The 23,538-nt window shown below is 38.4% G+C and overlaps 1 long non-coding RNA gene across 1 annotated transcript; it reads right to left on the minus strand.

Annotated features, from left to right (window-relative positions):
* Positions 1 to 22,694: 22,694 nt before the first annotated feature.
* Positions 22,695 to 23,032, minus strand: LOC110902468. The gene is made up of 2 exons (XR_002571136.2): positions 22,972 to 23,032; positions 22,695 to 22,896 (listed from the first exon to the last, which is right to left on the minus strand). It is a non-coding gene; the product is annotated as an uncharacterized LOC110902468 (long non-coding RNA).
* Between the last annotated feature and the right edge of the window lie 506 nt (positions 23,033 to 23,538).

Consider the following 23,538-nt stretch of genomic DNA (forward strand, 5'->3'; position numbering starts at 1 on the left):
CCTGACTTGTGCAAAGGTCAAGGCCGAATATCAAAAGTCCTCTGGCTTAGTACAGCAACCCGAGATTCCCGTTTGGAAATGGGAACAGATATCAAAGGATTTCATTACAAAACTCCCACGGACCTCTCGAGATCATGACATGATTTGGGTTATCGTTGATCGATTAACCAAGTTAGCTCACTTCTTACCGATTCGCGAGAAAGACTGTACCGAGAAGTTAGGTGAACTTTCTCTCAAAGAGATTGTGGCACTCATGGAGTGCGTGTTTCAATCATCGCGCATCGAGATGGTCGCTTTGTGTCACGGATTTGGCAGTCATTTCAAGAATCATTTGGATCTCGTTTAGATCTGAGCACAACATTTCATCCGCAAATCGATGGCCAAAGCGAACGAACCATCCAAACTTTAGAGGACATGCTTCATGCCTGTGTGATGGATTTAGGCAGGAACTGGGATACTCATTTACCTTTGGTAGAGTTCTTATATAATAACAGTTATCACATGGGCATTAAAGCCGCCCCATTCAAAGCATTATATGACGAAAGTGCCGATCACCGCCAAGTTGGGTGGGAGTCGATGACAAACAACTTGTTGGCCCCGAACTAGTCCAAGAGACTACTAACAAGATATCAAAAATGCGAGACCGTATCAAAGCGGTTCGTGATAGATAAAAGAGCTATGCAGATAGAAGACACAAACCATTATCCTTTGAGGTAATAGACAAGTTCTTATGAAAAGTCTCGCCTTGGAAAGGCATAGCTAGATTCGGGAAATGCGGAAAACTAAACCCGAGATACATTGGGCCTTTTGAAATTCTGGCAAAGGTTGGTACAGTAGCTTACAAATTAAAGTTTCCAGAAGAACTCGATAACATACACGACACATTTCATGTGTCGAACCTCAAGAAAGGTCGAACCAACGAAACAGTTATCATCCCAGTGGATGGAATTCACGTATGTCACACCCCAATATTTCCACGTATTACCGGTGGGCCCGGTGGGGAGTATCGTGACGTAGTTGATATCATCATAGTCAAACAGCACAAATTTAAATGCATAGCGGAAGCAGAAAGATAGATTCATTTCAACCAAATAAATTGTAATATTAAGTATCACAAGATAGTTGAAAATGATCCACAGGCAGATCGAAAGAAAAAGGAAATTGTTCAACAGACTTTAACATCTAGAGCTTGCGAGACTTGATTATTGATGCCTGGAGTAGCCAGCCTATTACGTATAGTACCTGCACTTTGCCTTTTTGGAAAATACGTCAGTTTACATTGGTAAATACAATTTAACTGGCTCATTTTGAAAATGTTTAAGAAAATTAATTTGAGTGCGCATGGCACAAAACTTTTTATAACTTGGGATAATTAGTTGTATATAATACCCCGGCCTGTATACCGGGTTAAAGATTAATAGACACACCACAGGTATAATGCCCACAAGGTTGATTCCTCTAAGTGGATTACCAGTTTTTACATAGGCACTGTCAAGTGTAAGCCTAAACCCCGTGCTTAGGTCGTGGCCATTTCATGATTGATGCCAAGGATATCCGGGACATGGTCATTAACTCCCCAAAGGTTTTAAGCAAATAAAACAATTTAAACGGGTCATATCAGATAAATTAACCTTCATACGATTGAAAATTCAATGCCCGACCAAGCGGTATTTTAATATACCGTACCCTAAGCCCGTATAGGAAAATAAGTTAAAAGTATTTACCTGAGCAAATTTATACAATTTATCCCAGCCGTATACCACCAAGCAAGTACAGGTAGCTTTTACTGGGCTCCTAAATCTGGAACGAAGGTTTTTAATAACCTATTAGAATTCTAACGGGTCTTTAATTAAGCTTAGACTTAGACCGGTTAGTTTTCAAAAGGAAGACACGGTTCAACGCATGATAAAGCGAAGTCCGGTTTAGAATGTGGTTTTGACCCGACAAGCTTGGACACTTGTTTAATATGGGTAAACTAAACACATTCTGGATTTTGAGATGAAAATGATATGGTTTGACCCGTTTCGGCTATTATATGCAATCTAGTTACATAAGCCGATCCGAACGCGAAAAGTGCGTAACGGGTAACCAAATGAGTCATATCCAGGTTTCCTAAGTTAATATGCCTTCAATATGTTGTGACATCAGTAAGATATCTTCTATTATGCCCCATATGAATTTAAACTCAAATTATGCCCCGTAAGGGCATTTTGGTCATTTAAAAGGTTATAAAAGAGTTTAAATATAATTCTGAGTTTCGGGTCTGATGTAATCAGTAAAAATACTTAATTTACTAAGTTATATCAGTAGGGTATAACCTATATGTGAAATTTATCATTTCTAACCATACTATGCATCGAAGGGGCATTTTGGTAATTTCACTTAAGGTTTAAAGGTCAAATCTGGAAATCTGAGTTTAAAAGTTTTTCTTACTGCTAAAGTATAGAAATTCACTTAAAACATCAGTAGGTATCAAGTCTTATATATCTAAAATGGTTTTAATACATACTATGCGCTAAAAACGCGTAAAAAGGCGATTTTGAGCTATTTCTGGGTTTTATAAGAAAGACTGATATTTTTATTATTCCTAAAGGCTTAAGATGTTCTATTTATCATATTAGATTAGTAGAAAAAGGTTTGGTATCAAAAGGTTTGGTAAAACTCATTTTATAGCCTAAAGGGTAAAACCGACAACTACCGAATTAAGCTTAGAACTCTAGGTTATGTTCAGCCTAAAAATAAAAAAAATCTCCAAAAATCCCAAAATATTATTTTATATCAGTGGGCAAAAAGTTTGGTATCAAAAATTGGGTTTAGATAGGCTATATGCTAATTACGCCATTTAATTACTAAAAAGTTTTCTAATTACGCTATGGAGCGTAACTCTTAATCTAGACCTCAAACTGATGTCAAATTCTAGGTACAAGTTTATAAATCAGTAGCTAAGATTTCTATTCTTTTACATTTTCAAAATTCATGTTTTAAGGTCATATGGGCATAATAGTCAACATTTAGGCATTTAACGGAAATATGCATATGAATCGGATAACTAATGAACCAAGTTGTATAATCACAGAGGGTTATACTAACATGAAACCTGGTCCTAATAAGGCTCTATGACATTTCTAAACTATGCTCTAATGGGTCAGAACTGAAAGTCAAAGCAAAAGTCTACTTTTGCGACTTTCGGTTCCGAAGCAAGCTTAAACTGAAAATTGTCGAGTTGAACATGTTTAGACATGTTCTTACATTAATTACCAAGTTATTTTAATGACAAAACAGGTTGCATAGCTTCTACATTGCTAATTACGCATTTATTTGAAAATTAGCTTTCTGTTGACTTTTTAAGATTAACTTTGACTCGACAATTGACCTAGTTAGAGTGGGAATCAAAGGGTGCCCTTTAAAGGGTTTATTGCCCACATAATTACCAACTCATAGATACTTTCAGTTTGAAATTTGACTGGACAAATTAAGATTAATGACGAAGTCAAATCTTAATTACGACGGTTTCACTTAACGCTAACAAACTAAGCAAAACTGAATTTAGGAAGGTTAATGATGCTTACCAAGGTCCTATGCACGACTAATGATCACTAGGAAGGGTGCTTGAGCTCAAGGAACCTCCAGAAGTGAAGTTGTGAAGATATGAAGTGAATGAGCAATTGAACAAATGAACTCATGGCCCTTATATAGGTTTTCTAGATCTCTAAGATCATTCCAACAAAGTCTATGAATGTTCCCTGATCATTCCAAGTGTCACTAGGCCCTTAAAAACCATCAAACAAGCTCATAGAATCGAAAAACAAGCTTCTAAGTCGGTGCAACTTGCTGGAACAGGTAGCTGCCAAGTTTTTTTGCATCTAGGCACCTCAGGCGCCCCGCGTAAGGATCCCTTGAGGGCTTACGCGCCCGGTATGGCTCCTCATCCGGGTTCCAAGTTTGCCATAATTGCACTTTTGGCCCCTGGTCCTTCCAAACTTGATTTTAACATGGTTTCTTGCATTTTAACCCCCAAACTTGACTTTCAAGGACCCCAAGTCATAAACCAACTTTGTTAAGTCCCCGGTTATTCATACGATCACCAAAAAGTCATAAATTTCAACGTTGACGCTTTTAACCCCTCGTATACGAATATTGTCATAACTTTCTCATACTTTATCGAAACCTTGTAAAATTTTTTATCACTTATTCTCGTGAGTATAATTAATCATTACAAAGCTTTGGGTTCGCTAAAAGGTCACTCAGAGGTATACTTTAAACATGTTGACACATTTAACCCCTGTAGTTTGTAATTCCTCACTTTATTTCACAATTAGCTTCGTATGATCCATGATTTATTCGTTTAAGGGTATAAACATCATGTAGGGTTATTGAAAGATATATGTATTCATTGTTGACATTTTGAACCCTTTTTATTCACATAGTTTCTTTGTTTGTCAACTTTAGTCCCTCTAAAGTAATCTTTTACACGTTTAAAGTCCATGACACGTGTCGATATATTATTGGACATGAATTTTCGAGGTGTTACATCCTCACCCACATAAAAGAAATCTTGACCTCGAGATTTGCTAAAACGCTGGAAGTACTTTTTGTTGCATAATGGACTTAACTTGTATAGCATATCTGGAGCTTTCCCAAGCTCCCGAGTTGACCTCTATAATAGGTACATGTATCCTTTTGGGGCTTCTTAACTTGCCGATCTTTAATTGATACGGGCTTCTCATCAAACCAAAAATCTTCATTAATATGCATATCATTAGATGATAATGCTTCTTGACTTATTGGGGAAACATATCCTTAAACCATTAGTGTGGGTCTCAGTGCGAGTTCCACCAAGCTCCTTAAATGGGTTTTAGCTCATAAGCTATTTGATCTTGATACATTCGATTCCTTCAAATGATTTTATATATTTAGAGCTTAACTAGTCTGATAATTAACAAATTGGCACACCCTTCCAGGGTGACATCTTTTATTGAACTTTATTCCTTAATAAGAACTTAGGAGGGTTGTTACTTTCATTAATCCTTGATTTCCTCCCGAACACTGGAAACTTACAGATAATCATGAATTTGTTTGATCTTATTCGTTGTTTCCAAGACAACTTTCAGATCCTGATAATTGGACTTACCAATCTTCTGTCTACTAAGAGATGTTTAACATTCCATCTATACAAGGTCTCCAAAGGAGCAGCCTTGATACTCATATATCAACTATTATAGAAAAGCTTAATTTAAGGTGAGATGGTTATTCCAACCATTGCTTAAAACTAATCTTAAGGAATAGCTAATCCTTACAGTTAGCCGAACAAATCGACGATCCTGGGCAGCTGATGGCGATTCTTAATTGTTGCCTAAATAGGGTTGCGGTAATCAATGCATAACCAAGATGAACCGTCTTTCTTAATTAACTATACTGAATTCTCAGAATATTGAGTTAGGCTATATGAATCCTCTATTTTTAAAACTTACTTAATCAGGGTTTCGATTCTTCCAATGATGGTACTAGCCGTCTTGGAGATTTCAATATAATACAACCCTAAATGGGATATAAATCTTAACTCTACTTGCCTCTCAGGAGGTAAACAGGGTAATCTTAGGAGAAGATAATCGTGATACAAGGAGGTTACAGAGATTTTCCGAATCTCAGGCTCCAGTTCATTCATCATTGCTTGTGTCAAACAAGTGACACATTTATATTACAAGTCCACGAATTCCTTAATCGGGAACATTTACTTGGACAATTCCATTCTGGATATCTTCTTTGAATACCATTAGTTGACTTTAGTACCATATGACCATCGGGATATCTTTGTGGTCCCATGCAGTAAACCTCCATACTGATCAGGCATGGAAGCAATCTATGGAACATATTAAGATACACCAATCCTCAAATGGCGCTTTTATCATACCGTCTGGTATTCACAATCGATAGAGATCAAAGAGATATCAACTATGTATGCTGACCCACTTCCTCTAGAGAGGATACTTCTAAAATTTTATGCCTGGAGGTTTCTGATAGGGATAGAAGAAATGGTTCTTATGATCTCGCCTGTAGGTTTTACCTTACACTTAACATCCGGGGTTCTTACGAGAGAGTTTCTAAAAGTTTGCTAAACTTATGGTCTTATGAGAGACTTAGCAGCACCTTAAACCAAACGAGCTCCTAGTATTAAAATTATAATAAGGGATTTATCTGGTGTCATTAATGTGAGCTGCCTCTAATCCTTCATCAGGAGGGTTAAACGCCTCCATTCTTAATCCTTTTAATCTTAGCTGTGAAATCCTTGACAAATCTAGGACAGTCTCAGCTTTGACTATTAATGTGAGCTGCCTCTAATCCTTCATCAGGAGGGTTAAACGCCTCCATTCTTAATCCTTTTAATCTTAGCTGTGAAATCCTTGACAAATCTAGGACAGTCTCAGCTTTGACTGGTTATTTCTTAATCTATATAACGTGAGTAGCTGAGGTAGATCCATAATGGATTTATAATAAGCAGGCTTTGAAACCTTTTCATGACTTTTCTCATAACCTTTCTAACAGTTGCGTTAATCGCAGTTTTGGAGACTAGCTTCATTAGGTTCACATCAGATGCACCATTAACATTTGTCGTACTTCTAGCATCGCGACTTTTGTTTGTCTCTTCTGATTTTTCCATACTCATAGCTTTGGTATTAAATACCAAATTCAGCAAGTGCTTAGGCAATCCATACCCAGTGTCTCCTTGAATTGTCAAAGGCTCACCATAAGGAGTCTTGACAACTACTTGCTTCTTATCACAAGATAATATGGGCTTGATTTTAAGACGACCAATCCACTCCTACCACTATATCGAATCCCTTTATTTTAACGGAAACAAGGACAACGGAAAAGAATAATTCCTAATGGATATAAAACATCCATCTAATATTGCTGAAGCAGTCTCTGAGGTACTATCGACCAATTCTACTTTATACTTAACGCTTAGAGTTTTAACAGGCAGATTTAATAATTTACAAAATCCATTGTCTACGAAAGACTTATCTGAACCCGAATTAAATAATACTCTAGCATGAGCGTTATTGATAAAGAAAGTACCTGTTGTGACATTGTCATCCTGAATAGCCTCTTGAGCATCCATTTGAGAGCTTCCAGCTTTGGTCTTCTTAGCCTTGCCAGGCTTCTTGGTTTTATTTGGGCAATTTGTTTTGACGTGCGCTATTTCATTGCAACCATAGTAGGTTGCGTCCTTTATGTCCTGGCACTCCAAAGTCTGATGCTCCTTGGACTTGCAGATTCCACAGGGTAGAGGCTGAGATTCAAATCTGCAACTCCCGAAGTGGTATTTCCTACAGGTTTTGCATCTGGTCTTTTCACCGGTCTGCTGGTTGTCCTTTAAGTCCTTGCATTCATGAGTCTTGTGATCCATTTCTTTACAGATGTCACATCCCCTGGTCTGTTCATAGAAGCATTTTCCGAAGTGCTTCTTCTTGCAGGTTTTACATTTGGGTTTTGCCTCCTTTGGCTTGGACTGGTTATAGCTTGAACCGGTCTTACCCTTTTTACAACCTTTATTTGGGGTATTATCACATTTTTCGCTTATAATCCTTCAACACACGGTCCACAGCGTTGTTTACGGCTGTATCTATCATAGCCTGTAACTCGGTGCTTGTTAAGTTCAGTCTTGCATCATTATTATGATCAACTGGATGATTGTGAGCTTCAGAGGAGTCAGCAATGGTGAAGCTTTGAAGGCTACAGACCAAGTAGTAATAATTTGTTTAATTATACAGCAGTGTTGTAAAAGTCGCTAGGCGGTGTCTAGTCGGCCGACTAGGGAGTTGGGATAATCGGAGTACTCGGAGAGTACTCGGTACGCGGACATGGTAACTATAAAGAAAATTAATTATTATATATTATATATATGTTAAAATAAGCATAATTCATGTCAACTGAGTATAATTTAAAATGAAACATGTTTAAAGTTCAAATATTCTGAATACAAGTCCAACTAGTCTGAGTACAAGGTCGAGTAATCCGACTACAAGGCCGAGCAGGCCGATTTTGACCGATTTTGACTAATTAAAAGTCAACAAACCACGTTGACAAGCCTAGACCGACTAGGCCGACTCTTTCCGACTACGTCCGACTAGGCGCCGACTAGGCCGACTAGGCGCCGAGTTTGACCGAGGCCGACTAATTGAGTCCGCCTAGGAGGAAGTTGCCTCGGAGGGGTTCCGAGGACCGAGTACTCGCCGAGTACTCGGCCTTGGAATCCGACTTTTACAACACTGTTATACAGTGAATTATCGAACTTGATAATTAAATAGCCATGGTGCGAATAAACCATATAGGCCAATAGATAGTATTTGTTTTGCCTAGGTTTTTAAATAAACCATCTTTGGCGTTAAACGGAATATGATCCTTCATATTTATTAGACAGGGGACATCAGTCACGACTGTCAATGTCGTACCGACATTTTATATAGCACAAGGGCTTGTTCCAAAGGACTTTTTGATGCCACAGATGCCTTGTCACTAGGGAAATTTTTAAAACATAATCAATGATTCCTTTGGATCGGAAAATTTCACAGTTCTTTGTCTTGACAAGAAGTTATGAAATACTACTATCTTTTCTATGTACATATCCTTGCCTGTAGGCATACATTCCAAATGAATGTTTTGATGTATGCATCATGTTCGACGTTTATTAGCCATGATTCCTATTGATCATTTATGCCTAATAAGGGGTTTGGAAGTTCCTAATATAAAGATGACAAGTGTGATTTTATCGCATCACCTTTGTCACGAGTGTTAACATGCTTACAGATGTTAACAAGGATTGGAATCTTTTAAATAGGTTTTACCATCTTGGCCATGTCTGTAATGACATCTAGGCTAGGTTTTACTTTTAAGATTCTTTTTAATATTTAACACAGAACAATCCTAAATTGAGATGTTAATAAGGATCTGAATCTAATTGAGGAATTTCCATCTTGGCCCTGTCCTTAAAATGACACATGGGCTAGGTCTTGTCCTTTTTAGATTTTGCCATTTTATTATAATGGTAGATCTTATAAAAGGAATGTTATTTTAATTTATTTCATATATTATATTCATATACAATGATATAAATGAAATTTAGATAAAACATCCCAATGATTTTTAAAAGAGGTACAGAATTGCCCTGAACGGGACTTGAAAGGAATAATGTTGTCCTCGAAGGGACTGAAAGATAAAAATGCCCTTACAACGACTTACCGAGGAAACGAATTTCAGCAAAAGGAGTTTCCTCTTCATTTTATTTCTGAATGTTCTCTCCTTGGTTGCACGTTAATCCTAGTCGGAGTACGAAGCTCGGCCTTTCCTAGGCTTCAAATGGGGAGAATTTCCATTACGGCTTCTTTGCTTGGCGACAAATTAAAATATATAGGATTTGAAAGCAAATAATTCTCCGAATAGAGATGAGAGTATTCCTATGTTAAGTCTAGACTCAGAAGGTCGAGGAATGTGCTACTGTGTCATTGAGATTAAACACAAGAGGCTAGTGTTTAATTCACTCAATGTTAGCTCTGATACCAACCTGTCACACCCCGATATTTCCACGTATTACCGGTGGGCCCGGTGGGGAGTATCGTGACGTAGTTGATATCATCATAGTCAAACAGCACAAATTTAAATGCATAGCGGAAGCAGAAAGATAGATTCATTTCAACCAAATAAATTGTAATATTAAGTATCACAAGATAGTTGAAAATGATCCACAGGCAGATCGAAAGAAAAAGGAAATTGTTCAACAGACTTTAACATCTAGAGCTTGCGAGACTTGATTATTGATGCCTGGAGTAGCCAGCCTATTACGTATAGTACCTTCACTTAGCCTTTTTGGAAAATACGTCAGTTTACACTGTTAAATACAATTTAACTGACTCATTTTGAAAATGTTTAAGAAAATTAATTTGAGTGTGCATGGCACAAAACTTTTTATAACTTGGGATAATTATTTGTATATAATACTTGTAAAAGAATTACATGTTTCTTATACGTTCAGTAGCCCGACCTGTATACCGGGTTAAAGATTAATAGACACACCACAGGTATAATGCCCACACGGTTGATTCGTCTAAGTGGATTACCAGTTTTTACATAGGCACTGTCAGGTGTACGCCTACATCCCGTGCTTAGGTCGTGGCCATTTCATGAATGATGCCAAGGATATCCGGGACATGGTCATTAAACCCCCAAAGGTTTTAAGCAAACAAAACAATTTTAACGGGTCATATCAGATAAATTAACCTTCATACGATTAAAAATTCAATGCCCGACCAAGCGGTATTTTTATATACCGTACCCCAAGCCCGTATAGGGAAAATAAGTTAAAAGTATTTACCTGAGCAAATTTATACAATTTATCCCAGCCGTATACCACCAAGCAAGTATAGGTAGCTTTTACTGGGCTCCTTAATCTGGAACGAAGGTTTTTAATAACCTATTAGAATTCTAACGGGTCTTTAATTAAGCTTAGACTTAGACCGGTTAGTTTTCAAAAGGAAGACACGGTTCAACGCATGATAAAGCGTAGACCGGTTTAGAATGTGGTTTTGACCCGACAAGCTTGGACACTTGTTTAATATGGGTAAACTAAACACATTCTTGATTTTGAGATGAAAATGATATGGTTTGACCCGTTTCAGCTATTATATGCAATCTAGTTACATAAGCCGATCCGAACGCGAAAAGTGCGTAATGGGTAACCAAATGAGTCATATACAGGTTTCCTAAGTTAATATGCCTTAAATATGTTGTGACATCAGTAAGATATCTTCTACTATGCCCCATATGAATTTAAACTCAAATTATGCCCCGTAAGGGCATTTTGGTCATTTAAAAGGTTATAAAAGAGTTTAAATATAATTATGAGTTTCGGGTCTGATGTAATCAGTAAAAATACTTAATTTACTAAGTTATATCAGTAGGGTATAACCTATATGTGAAATTTATCATTTCTAACCATACTATGCACCGAAGGGGCATTTTGGTAATTTCACTTAAGGTTTAAAGGTCAAATCTGGAAATCTGAGTTTAAAACTTTTTCTTACTGCTAAAGTATATAAATTCACTTTAAACATCAGTAGGTATCAAGTCTTATATATCTAAAATGGTTTTAATACATACTATGCGCTAAAAACGCGTAAAAAGGCGATTTTGAGCTATTTTTGGGTTTTATAAGAAAGGCTGATATTTTTATTATTCCAGAAGGCTTGAGATGTTCTATTTATCATATTAGTTAGTAGAAAAAGGTTTGGTATCAAAAGGTTTGGTAAAACTCATTTTATAGCCTAAAAGGGTAAAACCGACAACTACCGAATTAAGCTTAGAACTCTAGGTTATGTTCAGCTTAAAAATAAATAAAAATCTCCAAAAATCCCAAAATATTATTTTATATCAGTGGGCAAAAATTTTGGTATCAAAAATTGGGTTTAGATAGGCTATATGCTAATTACGCCATTTAATTACTAAAGAGTTTTCTAATTACGCTATTGAGCGTAACTCTTAATCTAGACCTCAAACTGATGTCTAATTCTAGGTACAAGTTTTTAAATCAGTAACTAAGGTTTCTACTCTTTTACATTTTCAAAATTCATGTTTTAAGGTCATATGGGCATAATAGTCAACATTTAGGCATTTAACGGAAATATGCATATGAATCGGATAACTAATGAACCAAGTTGTATAATCACAGAGGGTTATACTAACATGAAACCTGGTCCTAATAAGGCTCTAAGACATTTCTAAACTATGCTCTAATGGGTCAGAACTGAAAGTCAAAGCAAAAGTCTACTTTTGCGACTTTCGGTTCCGAACCGAGCTTAAACTGAAAATTGTCGAGTTGAACATGTTTAGACATGTTCTTACATTAATTACCAAGTTATATTAATGACAAAACAGGTTGCATAGCTTCTACATTGCTAATTACGCATTTATTTGAAAGAGAAAAATGCCCGGATAGTCCCTGTGGTTTCGCATTTTTTCACCTATAGTCCCCAACTTTCTAAAACTACCTGAATAGTCCCCAACTTTTCATTTTTTGTTCCCGGATAGTCCCTGGGTCTAACTTCAGTTTGTTTTCTCTATTAAGTGGGTGTGAAATTACAAAAATACCCTTTCCTTTAAAAGGCCAAACCACAGGGACTATCCGGGAATCTTCTACATTTTTAGAGAAAAACCCCACCACCACACTTTCTGGTGAACTTTTCCGGCGAAATTAATTTCCGGCGACTTTAAATCTTGAACGCGAGTTATTCCGGCACCGCCGCCTTTCCGGTGAACAGGCTTCGACCATAACCACCACCCATCACTGTTCACGAAATCTCACCACCATTGACCCCTAAATCCAATTCACTTCAATTCAATTCATTCTAGGGTTCATCAACACTCCCAATTTCATTCATCATCTGTAAATCCATATCTAACCTCAAAATCTCACCACCATAAACCCTAGCTTCATCCAATCAATGTATTACTAACTGTTAATTGTTTGTTTTTAATTGTTATCAATGGCGGCACCGAGGAGTTTGGTGGTGGATACTGGAAGGTTGATGAAGGATGAAGAGACTGCTGCTGCTGAAGATTCACCTATCAGTAAGAAGCCTGCAGGTGCTAAACTGGATGGCCGGTATCCGCTAACCGGATGGGAGTTTACGGTTGCGTTGAGTGTGTTTTTGGTTTTTACTGTTGGATTGTTTTGCATTTATCTTACTATGCCTGCAGCTGAGTATGGAAAGCTTAATATACATGATACATTATTATGATATGTTTAAATCTGGTATTGGTTTTATCAGAGACGATCTCGGAACATATGCAAGCATTTACCCAACAAAGTTCATTCTTGGTTACTGCTCAACTTACATATTCATGCAATTATGAGTGGTGGTTTTGGTCGAAGTCAGTTCACCGGAAAGGCGGCGGTGCCGCAAAAGTTCGCCGGAAAGTGTGGTGGTGGGGTTTTTCTCTAAAAATGTAGAAGATGCCCGGATAGTCCCTGTGGTTTGGCCTTTTAAAGGAAAGGGTATTTTTGTAATTTCATACCCACTTAACAGAGAAAACAAACTGAAGTTAGACCCAGGGACTATCCGGGAACAAAAAATGAAAAGTTGGGGACTATTCAGGTAGTTTTAGAAAGTTGGGGACTATAGGTGAAAAAATGTGAAACCACAGGGACTATCCGGGCATTTTTCTCTATTTGAAAATTAGTTTTCTGTTGACTTTTTAAGATTAACTTTGACTCGACAATTGACCTAGTTAGAGTGGGAATCAAAGGGTGCCCTTTTAAGGGTTTATTGCCCACATAATTACCAACTCATAGGTACTTTCAATTTGAAATTTTACTGGACAAATTAAGATTAATGACGAAGTCAAATCTTAATTATGACGGTTTCACTTAACGCTAACAAACTAAGTAAAACTGAATTTAGGAAGGTTAATGATGCTTACCAAGGTCCTATGCACGACTAATGATCACTAGGTAGGGTGCTTGAGCTCCAGGAACCTCCAGAAGTGAATTTGTGAAGATATCAAGTGAATGAGCAATTGAACAAATGAACTCATGGCCATTATATAGGTTTTCTAGAGCTCTAAGATCATTCCAACAAAGTCTATGAATGTTCCCTGATCATTCCAAGTGTCCCTAGGCCCTTAAAAACCATCAAACAAGCCCATAGAATTGAAAAACAAGCTTCTAAGTCAGTGCAACTTGCTGGAATAGGCAGCTGCCAAGTTTTTCTGCATCTGGGCCCCTCAGGCGCCCCGTGTAAGGATCCCTTGAGGGCTTATGCGCCCGGTATGGCTCCTCATCCGGTTTCCAAGTTTGCCATAATTGCACTTTTGGCCCCTGGTCCTTCCAAACTTGATTTTAACATGGTTTCTTGCATTTTTAACCCCCAAACTTGACTTTTAAGGACCCCATGTCATAAACCAACTTTGTTAAGTCCCCGGTTATTCATACGATCACCGAAATGTCATAAATTTCAACGTTGACGCTTTTAACCCCTCGTATACGAATATTGTCATAACTTTCTCATACTTTATTGAAACCTTGTGAAATTTTTTATCACTTATTCCCGTGAGTATAATTAATCATTACAAAGCTTCAGGTTCGCTAAAAGGTAACTCAGAGGTATACTTTAAACATGTTGAAACATTTAACCCCTGTAGTTTGTAATTCCTCACTTTCTTTCATAATTAGCTTCGTATGATCCATGATTTATTCGTCTAAGTGTATAAACATCATGTAGGGTTATTGAAAGATATATTTATTCATTGTTGACATTTTGAACCCTTTTTATTCACATAGTTTCTTTGTTTGTCAACTTTAGTCCCTCTAAAGTAATCTTTTACACGTTTAAAGTCCATGACACGTGTCGATATATTATTGGACATGAATTTTCGAGGTGTTACAACGTAGACGACACACTCCAGTTTACCAAAGAACCTGATGAGGTTATGGACTGGAAAGTCCACAAGTGTGACAACCCGTACTTCCGAGGTTAGCACCGTTCGTTTTTGCATTCATAAAATTATAGGTTTTCTTTTCGTTACGCGTTACTCCTCCACGCCTCATATTTTATTATAGACTATCTTATTTATTTAAACGCTGAACAAGCTATATAGATATTTGCACAAGACGTATAATTCGAAACCAAGTCCATATCGTGTTAAACCGTCTCGAACCGTTTGAACCGACATGTCTCGCTTGTCGATTCAACCCACTCGCGTAACTCGAAACTCATGAGGTCCGAACCCTAGCATAAATCTTATTGATTTATATTAGTAGCTTATGTAAAAAAATAATCATAACAAAACCACAAAATCGTTTACAGCCCAACTCTTTAGTCCACTAGGTGTTTGTATGAGCTATTTAAACCAGCAAATATTAACCTACTGTTGTTTCAAAATTTAGTATTATATAAGTTGATAAATCAATATAATATGATTAAGTTATAAAGAAAAATAAATTATGTTGGTTGAATCTGTATTGAAAGCTACAAACTGCCATCTTTATTTCGTTTGTTCCAAGTTTGCGGCCAATTAAATATATATGCAGCCATCACCAATTCGTTTTGGACCTTTATTTGTTTTAGCCCACAATGATCCGAAACCACCTAACCCACTAAACCGTATATTATGCAATACGTGACATTCCGACGATTAGTTTTATAACTTTCCAATATCTCACAAACCCTAACCTATACAAAAGAAACATGTGACCTCTGCCCTCATTCTTCTTTGCTGGTTGCTGTGGACGAACAGCAATCCCAAGAATTCGAACCCTAGGCCGATCTCACTCCAATCACTAGGTACCTACATCTTATATGTTATGCTCAGTTCTATTAGTTCTTGCATGAGTTCGGTAGTTAAAACTCTTGAATCTCGGCTGCGTTTTTATGATCTATGATGAATGGTTGTGCTATATGATGGTTGCTAGTAGTATAAAGTTACTAGATGTAATTGTTGTTGATGTTATAATTCGACTATATGTTCGGTTAGCCGCTAGAGTGTTGTTATTGGTTTAATCATATGTTTTCTTGATAAATTATTTGATAAATAATCTGAGATTTGATGATGATCTGCTGTGGGTGATGTTAAGTGTTGTTGTTGTTCGCTAAACACGTAAATGGAACCGTTAGAACTCGCGTAGGAACATTAATAACGAAAAACGGTAGGCTGTCCATCAGTTACAGCCGACTTCAGTTGGCTGTAACCGGGTCATAATTTAACGAAAGTTGGATTTTCTTGAGTCTATTATGTGTTATTTTGAAATACGCTTCAAATGGCGCTGGAATCATGATTTTTGGACGTCATTTACTATTTTAGATAATTTATTTCGTTTCAACAATTTAAGCTGCGTTTTCTGCAGATTTTACGCGATATGTTTCAAGTTATAACTTGCTACGTACTTAGAGTTAGACCATGAAATTTATACTGTAGATGCTTTTAAGTGTTCATGCAAACTTCCAACTGGAATTTCGTCAATCGGATAAACTTATATTTTTATATAAATTTTTCGGCAAACCTGACCATATTACATCAAATCTGATCATGGTTTGGCGCAAGATTTTTCACGAAAAATCCATAAGAAATTTGGTCACCAAATTTTAATGCAATGGTCTCTGGTTCGATTGAAACGTTTTGTAATTCTTCGGGAACTATCCGGTGCCCGAACGTCCTGATTAACGCATCGCAAATTGTCCGAAAATGCACTTAAAAGCTGAAATTTTTTGACAAGATTTATTATGTGATTTGTGATGAATATGTGGCCACTAATTCGAATAGCGACACTTTGCATGCATGTGTACATATATATGCATTATAATATTTTACGTGCAACATGTTAGATACGCGTATGAGTTTTGTGCCTTACTTGAACACACTAATAAACTAAATAGTAATCGTATTAGGATGTGATTGACCTACTTTGACTTCTAACCATTTTAAGAGACCAACCGAGCAATCGAAGGTGAGTTCACACTTTCTACAAAGCATGGGATTCCCGGTGGTTTGGGAATGGGTTAAGGAGTAATATTGAAACCTGCGTATCCTCCTTGGGTAGGATACGTACCTCCATCCTCCATGGGAAGGATGGCAACATTGAAACCTGCGTATTCTCCTTAGGTAGAATTCGTACCTCCATCCTCCTTGGGAAGGATGACAACATAGAACTTACTAGACAAAACTCTATCTTCAAGTCCCTCATTTTTATATCGACTTAATCGCCGGGCCAATGGTGAATGGGTCATTAGTTAAATAGCGCTATTAGGTCTGACAAGCCTCACACCATACCGAAGAGGACGGGAGTGGACTAATGTACTTGGGCACTGTCAATGATGATAGACATTGACGTACGGCACATAAACATGACTTAAGTCAGTAGTCGATATGGTAACCGGTCTAGTGGCTTAAAACATGAGGAAGCCCCCGCGGTATATGGTTATGGGAATATGGAACTGGATAACTTTTGGTTTTCGAAACAACTTAACTACTTATGGTTTTTGGAACAACATTGAAATGGACAACCTACTGTGAACTTGCCAACCTTTTTGTTGACACGTTACCACATGCTTTGTAGGTCGTTAGGTTATTTGCTGGAGCGTGCATGGGGAAGGAGTCGTTGTGGGACATGAACCGCTGTGTGTTCATGATAAACTTATAAAACATTTAACTTATATTTTGGTTTTTGAACTTATGATTCTGCTGACTTTTAAATTCGGTTTTTGGACTTTGGTTTGGTGAACTTTAAATGTTTATTTTGCTATGGTTTTACTTTACTTAATGTTTATTATGATTGGTGGTATGATCCTGGTCAATCACACGCCTCGTGGTCTTACTCCGCTTGTGGATTTTGAGGCTGTGACAGATTCGTATCAAGGCCATTGGTTATAGTGAACTTGGTTTTAAAAAGGGGAAAAATCTTTTTGACAAAACCAGACTATAACCTGTTCAGTGCTCAATGATCCACAACGACACTTCGCTCCACGTGCAAGGCTCAACCCTTTAGATGGTATGGTCTATGATTATGTTACCTACTTGTTAGTTACATTTGCATGGTGCGTTGTTTATGTATGCTTAGTTAACGTAGTAGCATGTTGCCTTTATTAGCCCTAGTGTGCTCGCTTTGACACCCAACTGTTTACTTGAAACTTGACAAGTAGTGATCAAAGTCTTTTCCTGTTTTCTCCTCACTCCACTACGACAACTGTTTTATGCATTCTATTTATCCATATGATTGTCTCGACATGACGTCGCCGTTACAGCTAGAATTCAGATCTGACCCTCCATACATTCGATTTGCATGTCAACATTCACGTAGACCAGAGCCGGCCCAAACGAACTCAGATTTAGGAGAACAGTGTACCCACGCGTCCATGTCAACAAACCCCATCATCTCCACTAGTCGTCGTCACCAGAAACGAAGAAGTCACAATTACACGCATTTGTTGTTGTACAACTCGAAACCCTATCAACCAAACTCTGTTTTGGACAAATGATATACTCACGTGACCATGATGCAACGAACTTTCTTATCGTGTTGTTGCCACCATCCACCATTACTGGAACTGCCTCTGGAGAACAGAATAGTTTACGGAATTCTTCGGTTATTTGTTGGATTTTTGGTTTCGCTCAGTTCTTCGTATGAACATCACCAACCTCCTGTTCCTTCGATCCGCAACCGATATAACGAAACGCTAACAACCATACCACGATTTCCATCGATCACAAGATTACCTTTCCCCCCATTGCCCTGTAGGGTGGTTAATTATATTCTAATTTGATTTACACCTTTGTATACCCAACTTAGCAAGTGGATGCCTCCTAATGATGGGATAGTCTTCGGGACATTCGAGGACGGTGATACGGATTGCTCAACCTACAGACAGATACGATGAACTACACATTCACCACACCCCTTCCCCCCTTATACTATCAGAGTTGCATTTTGATCCTATGAAAGTTTATCTTAATTATGTGAAACCTTTTCGCTAGCCTTTGTACTGACCTGTGTTTGTTGATTAAAGCAATGCCTAATTTCTACTATTGACTTAGATCAAACCATCATTCCTTTACCATAGTGACACTACGCCCTCGCTTCTCCAGTTTGAGACACTAAGACGAACTCACTCTAGTTTAGAGAATTTGCAAGGCTCGACCCTCGATCATTGGGGATCACTTCTTGAAACCCTGAGGATAGTGATGTGTTATTTATACGACCATACCCTCTTGAACATGTTTTCGCTTCCTTTCTTTGAAACCTCTTGACTATACAGGCATATTTCAGATTCATTCGCACGACCTAAGGAAACTCCTCTAAATTTGGTTGCTTATCGACTCGATAAACCGCAAACTCATCTAAGTTCATGGATCAAGGTGAATTATTTCTCCTTAGCATGCGGTCGAGCCCGACAACTTTGACGGAAGTTTCAGTGAACCATAACACTACAAACCCGTACAACAACCATTCTTCTCTGGTTAATTCTTGTTATGCTTAATATACCAACGTGGCACCTCTATTCGATAAACGGCGTTCTTCATTTTAACCTTATGCAACTTCTATACGACCAATTATACCCTCGACAACAGGTAAACCCCTGCTATGGATTCTTAAAGTCCTACGCATCGATTGCGACTACCCTTTTTGCATGTTTTCACATCCATTCACGATACACTTCTCGAATCCTATGATCCTTGTCCTAACAACATTCTCCGCGAACTCTCACCTGGAAGAGTTACTCTCTACGAACGATACTCTAGGAGCAATGGGCCATGAATATCACAGATATGGAGGTATCACAAGAACTGTCCTTGGAACTTGATATGACCGAGATAGGTTCCCAGCCGCAACATTTGAATTTAGCCTACCTTGATAGATATGCCACTTGTTTTCTTTGACGACATCCGAATCTACTCCAAGAACCGGTAGGAATCTGAACGATACCTACACCTTACCATGGAGCTCCTACAACACAAACAACCTTATGTTAAGTTTCTAACATGCGACTTTTGACATTATGAAGCCTGCTTCTCTTGATCGTATGCACAAACCCTCGCAACTCTAGCTCGAAAGATTGCTCAGGGATCCGTGTTTCAACGGTTGAAGGTGAAACTCTGTAGTACCCCTATTCGTTCGTTACCTAAAGGCACAGACGACTTCGTTGTTTGTTGTGACGCGTCTATCCAAGGACTTAGTTATGTGTTGATGCAACGTGAGAAAGTCATTACTTACACATCACGCCAACTCAAGGCTCACGAAAAGAACTACACTACCCATAATTTGGAGTTGGGAGCAGTAGTGTTTGCAGTCAAGATATGGAGACGTTACTTGTACGGTACCAAGTGCACCATCTACACCGATCACAAGCGTCTCCAGCATATCTTGGATCAGAAGGAGTTGAACATGCGACAACGTCGATGGGTCGAATTCCTTAACGACTACGAATGCGCAATCAAGTATCATCCAGGCAAAGCCAACGTTGTGGCTGATGCCCTCAGTCGTAAGGAAACCAAACATAAGCGTGTACATGCGTTACAGCTTACCATCCACTCCATTCTTCCTACCCAGATTCGTGACGCTCATATTGAAGCATTGAAGGAAGAGAACCTTAAAGATGAGTCCATGCGGGGCATGGAAAAGCAACTCGTACGTAAGGAAAGATGGTACTTACTATTTCATGGAACGTACCTGGGTTCCATCCTATGAAAACCTACGAGAGCTTGCGATGAACGAAGCACACAAGTCTCGTTACTCGGTGCATCCTAGTTTTGACAAGATGTACCAAGACCTCAAAACTTTGTACTGGTGGCCCCATGTGAAAGCCAACATAGCGACCTATGTTAGTTAATACCTGACCCGTGCTAGGGTTAAGGTTGAATACAAGAAGCCATCAGGACTACTCCAACAACCAGAGATCCCAACATGGAAATGGGAGCAGATTTCCATGAATTTCATCACTGGCTTACCTAGATCTCAGCGAGGAAACGAAACCATCTGGGTGATCGTGGATCGACTAACCAAGTCTGCACACTTTCTAGCAACCAAGGAAACTGACAAGTTTTCTACACTTGCGGACATCTACTTGAAGGAAGTGGTTACTAGGCATGGAGTGCCAACTTCCATCATATCTGGTCAAGACCCGCGCTTTGCATCTGATTTGTGGCAGGCGATGCACAAATCCTGCGGCTCACGTCTAGACATGAGCACAGCGTATCACCCTCAGACGGATGGGCAGACTGAACGCACTATCCAGACCCTAGAAGACATGCTTCGAGCATGTGTTGTTGATTTTGGTAACGGTTGGGAAAGACACCTACCTTTAGTAGAGTTCTCTTACAATAACCGGTACCACACCAGCATCAAGGCTGCTCCGTTCGAGACTTTGTACGGGCGGAAATGCCGATCACCTCTACGCTGGGCAGAAGTGGGCGACAGCCAAATCACTGGCCCAGAACTTGTTATCGACACAACGGAAAAGATTGCCCAAATCCGACAACGAGCGACGGCAGCTTGGGACCGACAGGAAGGCTACGCTGGAAGCGTAGGAAACCGCTCGAGCTCCAGGTTGGGGATCGTGCTACTTAAAGTCTCAACTTGGGAAGGTGTGATTCGATTTGGGCAAACGGGGCAAACTTAATCCGCGTTATGTCGAACCCTTCGAAAACACTAAGAAAATCAGCAAGGTGGTGTACAGACTGAATTTGCCCGAAGAGCATAGTAGTGTTAACAACGTCTTACACATGTCGAATCTGAAGAAATGGTTATCAGACGAGACCCTCATCGTTCCTTTCAAAGAGCTCACAATTAATGATCAGCTCCATTTCATTGAGGAACCAGTGGAAATCATGGATCGAGAGATCAAAACGCTTAAACGAAGTAAAATTCCGATCGATCGGGTTCGTTGGAATTCAAAGTGTGGACCAGAGTTCACCTGGGAACGGGAAAATCAAATGATGCGCCCTCAATTGTTTAAACAGGTTGCATCTAGCGCTAGCGCTGAAACTATTTTCAGGATGAAGTTCTAAATCAACTTGGGGATGATGTGACATCCCACGGAAACTCGCAAGCACACTAGCTTCTACAGTGACAGTTTGCTAAATTTCGGGACGAAATTTCTTTCAACTTGAGGATGATCTGATAACCCGTACATCCGAGGTTAGCACCGTTCGTTTTCGCATTCATAAATTATTTGTTTTCTTTTCGTTACGTGTTACTCCTCCACACCTCATATTTTATTATAGACTATCTTATTTATTTAAACGCTGAACAAGCTATATATATATATATATATATATATATATATATATACTAGCCATTTACCCGCGCGATGCGGCGGGAGTGACGATTTACAATAGAATACTCGTTTACCGTTAGTTTATCACCTATAGGTTTGGCGGGAGTGACGATTTACAATAGGATACTCGTTTACCGTTAGTTTATCACCTATAGGTTTGTTGTTCTTCGATTTCAATATGGCGCGATAAATTGTAGCAAGTGAATTTAGAGAGAAAAATGGCTCAAGATTCTAGGGTTTCATTGTTTAGAGATGTAATCCGGGTCAAGTAGGATCTATTAGTACCTTATGTAATTTAAATTGTAATCCGGGTCAAGATTTTAGGTTCCTTTGTCCAACTATTTATACTTGTATTAAACATAACTACAAAAACAACATTAAAATGTTAAGTGTTGAAAAGGTAACGCTGTCTGATTACTTACTGCACGTTGGCAGATATTTACCAATACATATGCTCTAAAGGTCAAGTCAAGATTTGAAACCTGCCAACCGATGGGTCAATATTGTGTTTTATAACAGATGAAGTGATGGCATATCTAGTAAAGTTAACCACATAACCCAACCAACCATTTTCTTGCTACAACTAACTGATTCCGAAGATCCATTTTTAGAGTTCGAAAGCCTATTTTGACCCGTTAGTTGACCCAAACAATGAACTTGAGTGGCAATGCACACAAAGAATAACTATACCTTTTGCTGTGCATGACACTTCGTACAAGTGTATACAAGATAATCAATAATGAATACATATTGGTAGCTAGCATCATAAATATGAAATTATCTTGTTTTTGTTGGTCCAATAGTCGTTCCCATTCAAGCATCAGAAATATGTAGGTGGTTTCTAATATATAATCAGAACATGCATACATACATACATCTGTTTTTTTTTTTTAAAAGTAGTTCACTACAGCATGATTGCTTTTTATTATAAACTTGAATGGCTATCATTTCAAATCCAGAAAACTGATTTGGGCTCGATTCAAGCCGACCGGTGTCACTGCAGTAGTCATAGAATAGAGTAAGTACGGAAGTTCTTTGTTGCGTCAAACCACAGGTTCAACCTCTGTTCCCTATTACCCTGCATATACCAAACAAACTTGCGATTAGTTTATGCACAGCTATTCATAATCATTTTATCATGAAATAAGGATACCTGAACAAATGTCTCGCTCGACCAATAGTTTCCCTTGACGCATTATGCAAGGTTCGCTCGGTCCAACAACTCAAGCAAATGTTTTCTATGTTTTTTAGGGGGAAGATGGGTGCATCTCTCCACAGGGCATACAAGACACAGGTCATTGGCGGAAGCCCGCCAAATTTAACATATAAAGTTTTTTTATATGTTAAATATGGCGAGCTGCCGCCAATAACCTATGTTTTGTATGCCCTGGGAGAGAAGCACCCATGTTCCCCCTAAAATGCAAAGAAAACATTTGCTTGAGTTGTTGGATAGATTACACAGGCTCAGTTTTTGCATCACAGCCTCAAACACTTTCAGTTCAGATAGATTACACAGGCTCAGTTTTTGCATCACAGCCTCAAAACACTTTTAGTTCAGACAGATTAAGAACACAAGGTCAGCTTATGCATTATAGACTCAACACTTTTAGTTCAGACAGATTAAGAACACAAGCTCAGCTTTCGCATCACAGCCTCAAACACTTTCAGTTCAGACAGAATAAGAACATTTGGACGGAAGATGTATAACCTTGTAAAGGGT

This window comes from Helianthus annuus, chromosome 13, assembly GCF_002127325.2.
Source record: "Helianthus annuus cultivar XRQ/B chromosome 13, HanXRQr2.0-SUNRISE, whole genome shotgun sequence".
Classification (NCBI taxonomy): domain Eukaryota; kingdom Viridiplantae; phylum Streptophyta; class Magnoliopsida; order Asterales; family Asteraceae; genus Helianthus; species Helianthus annuus.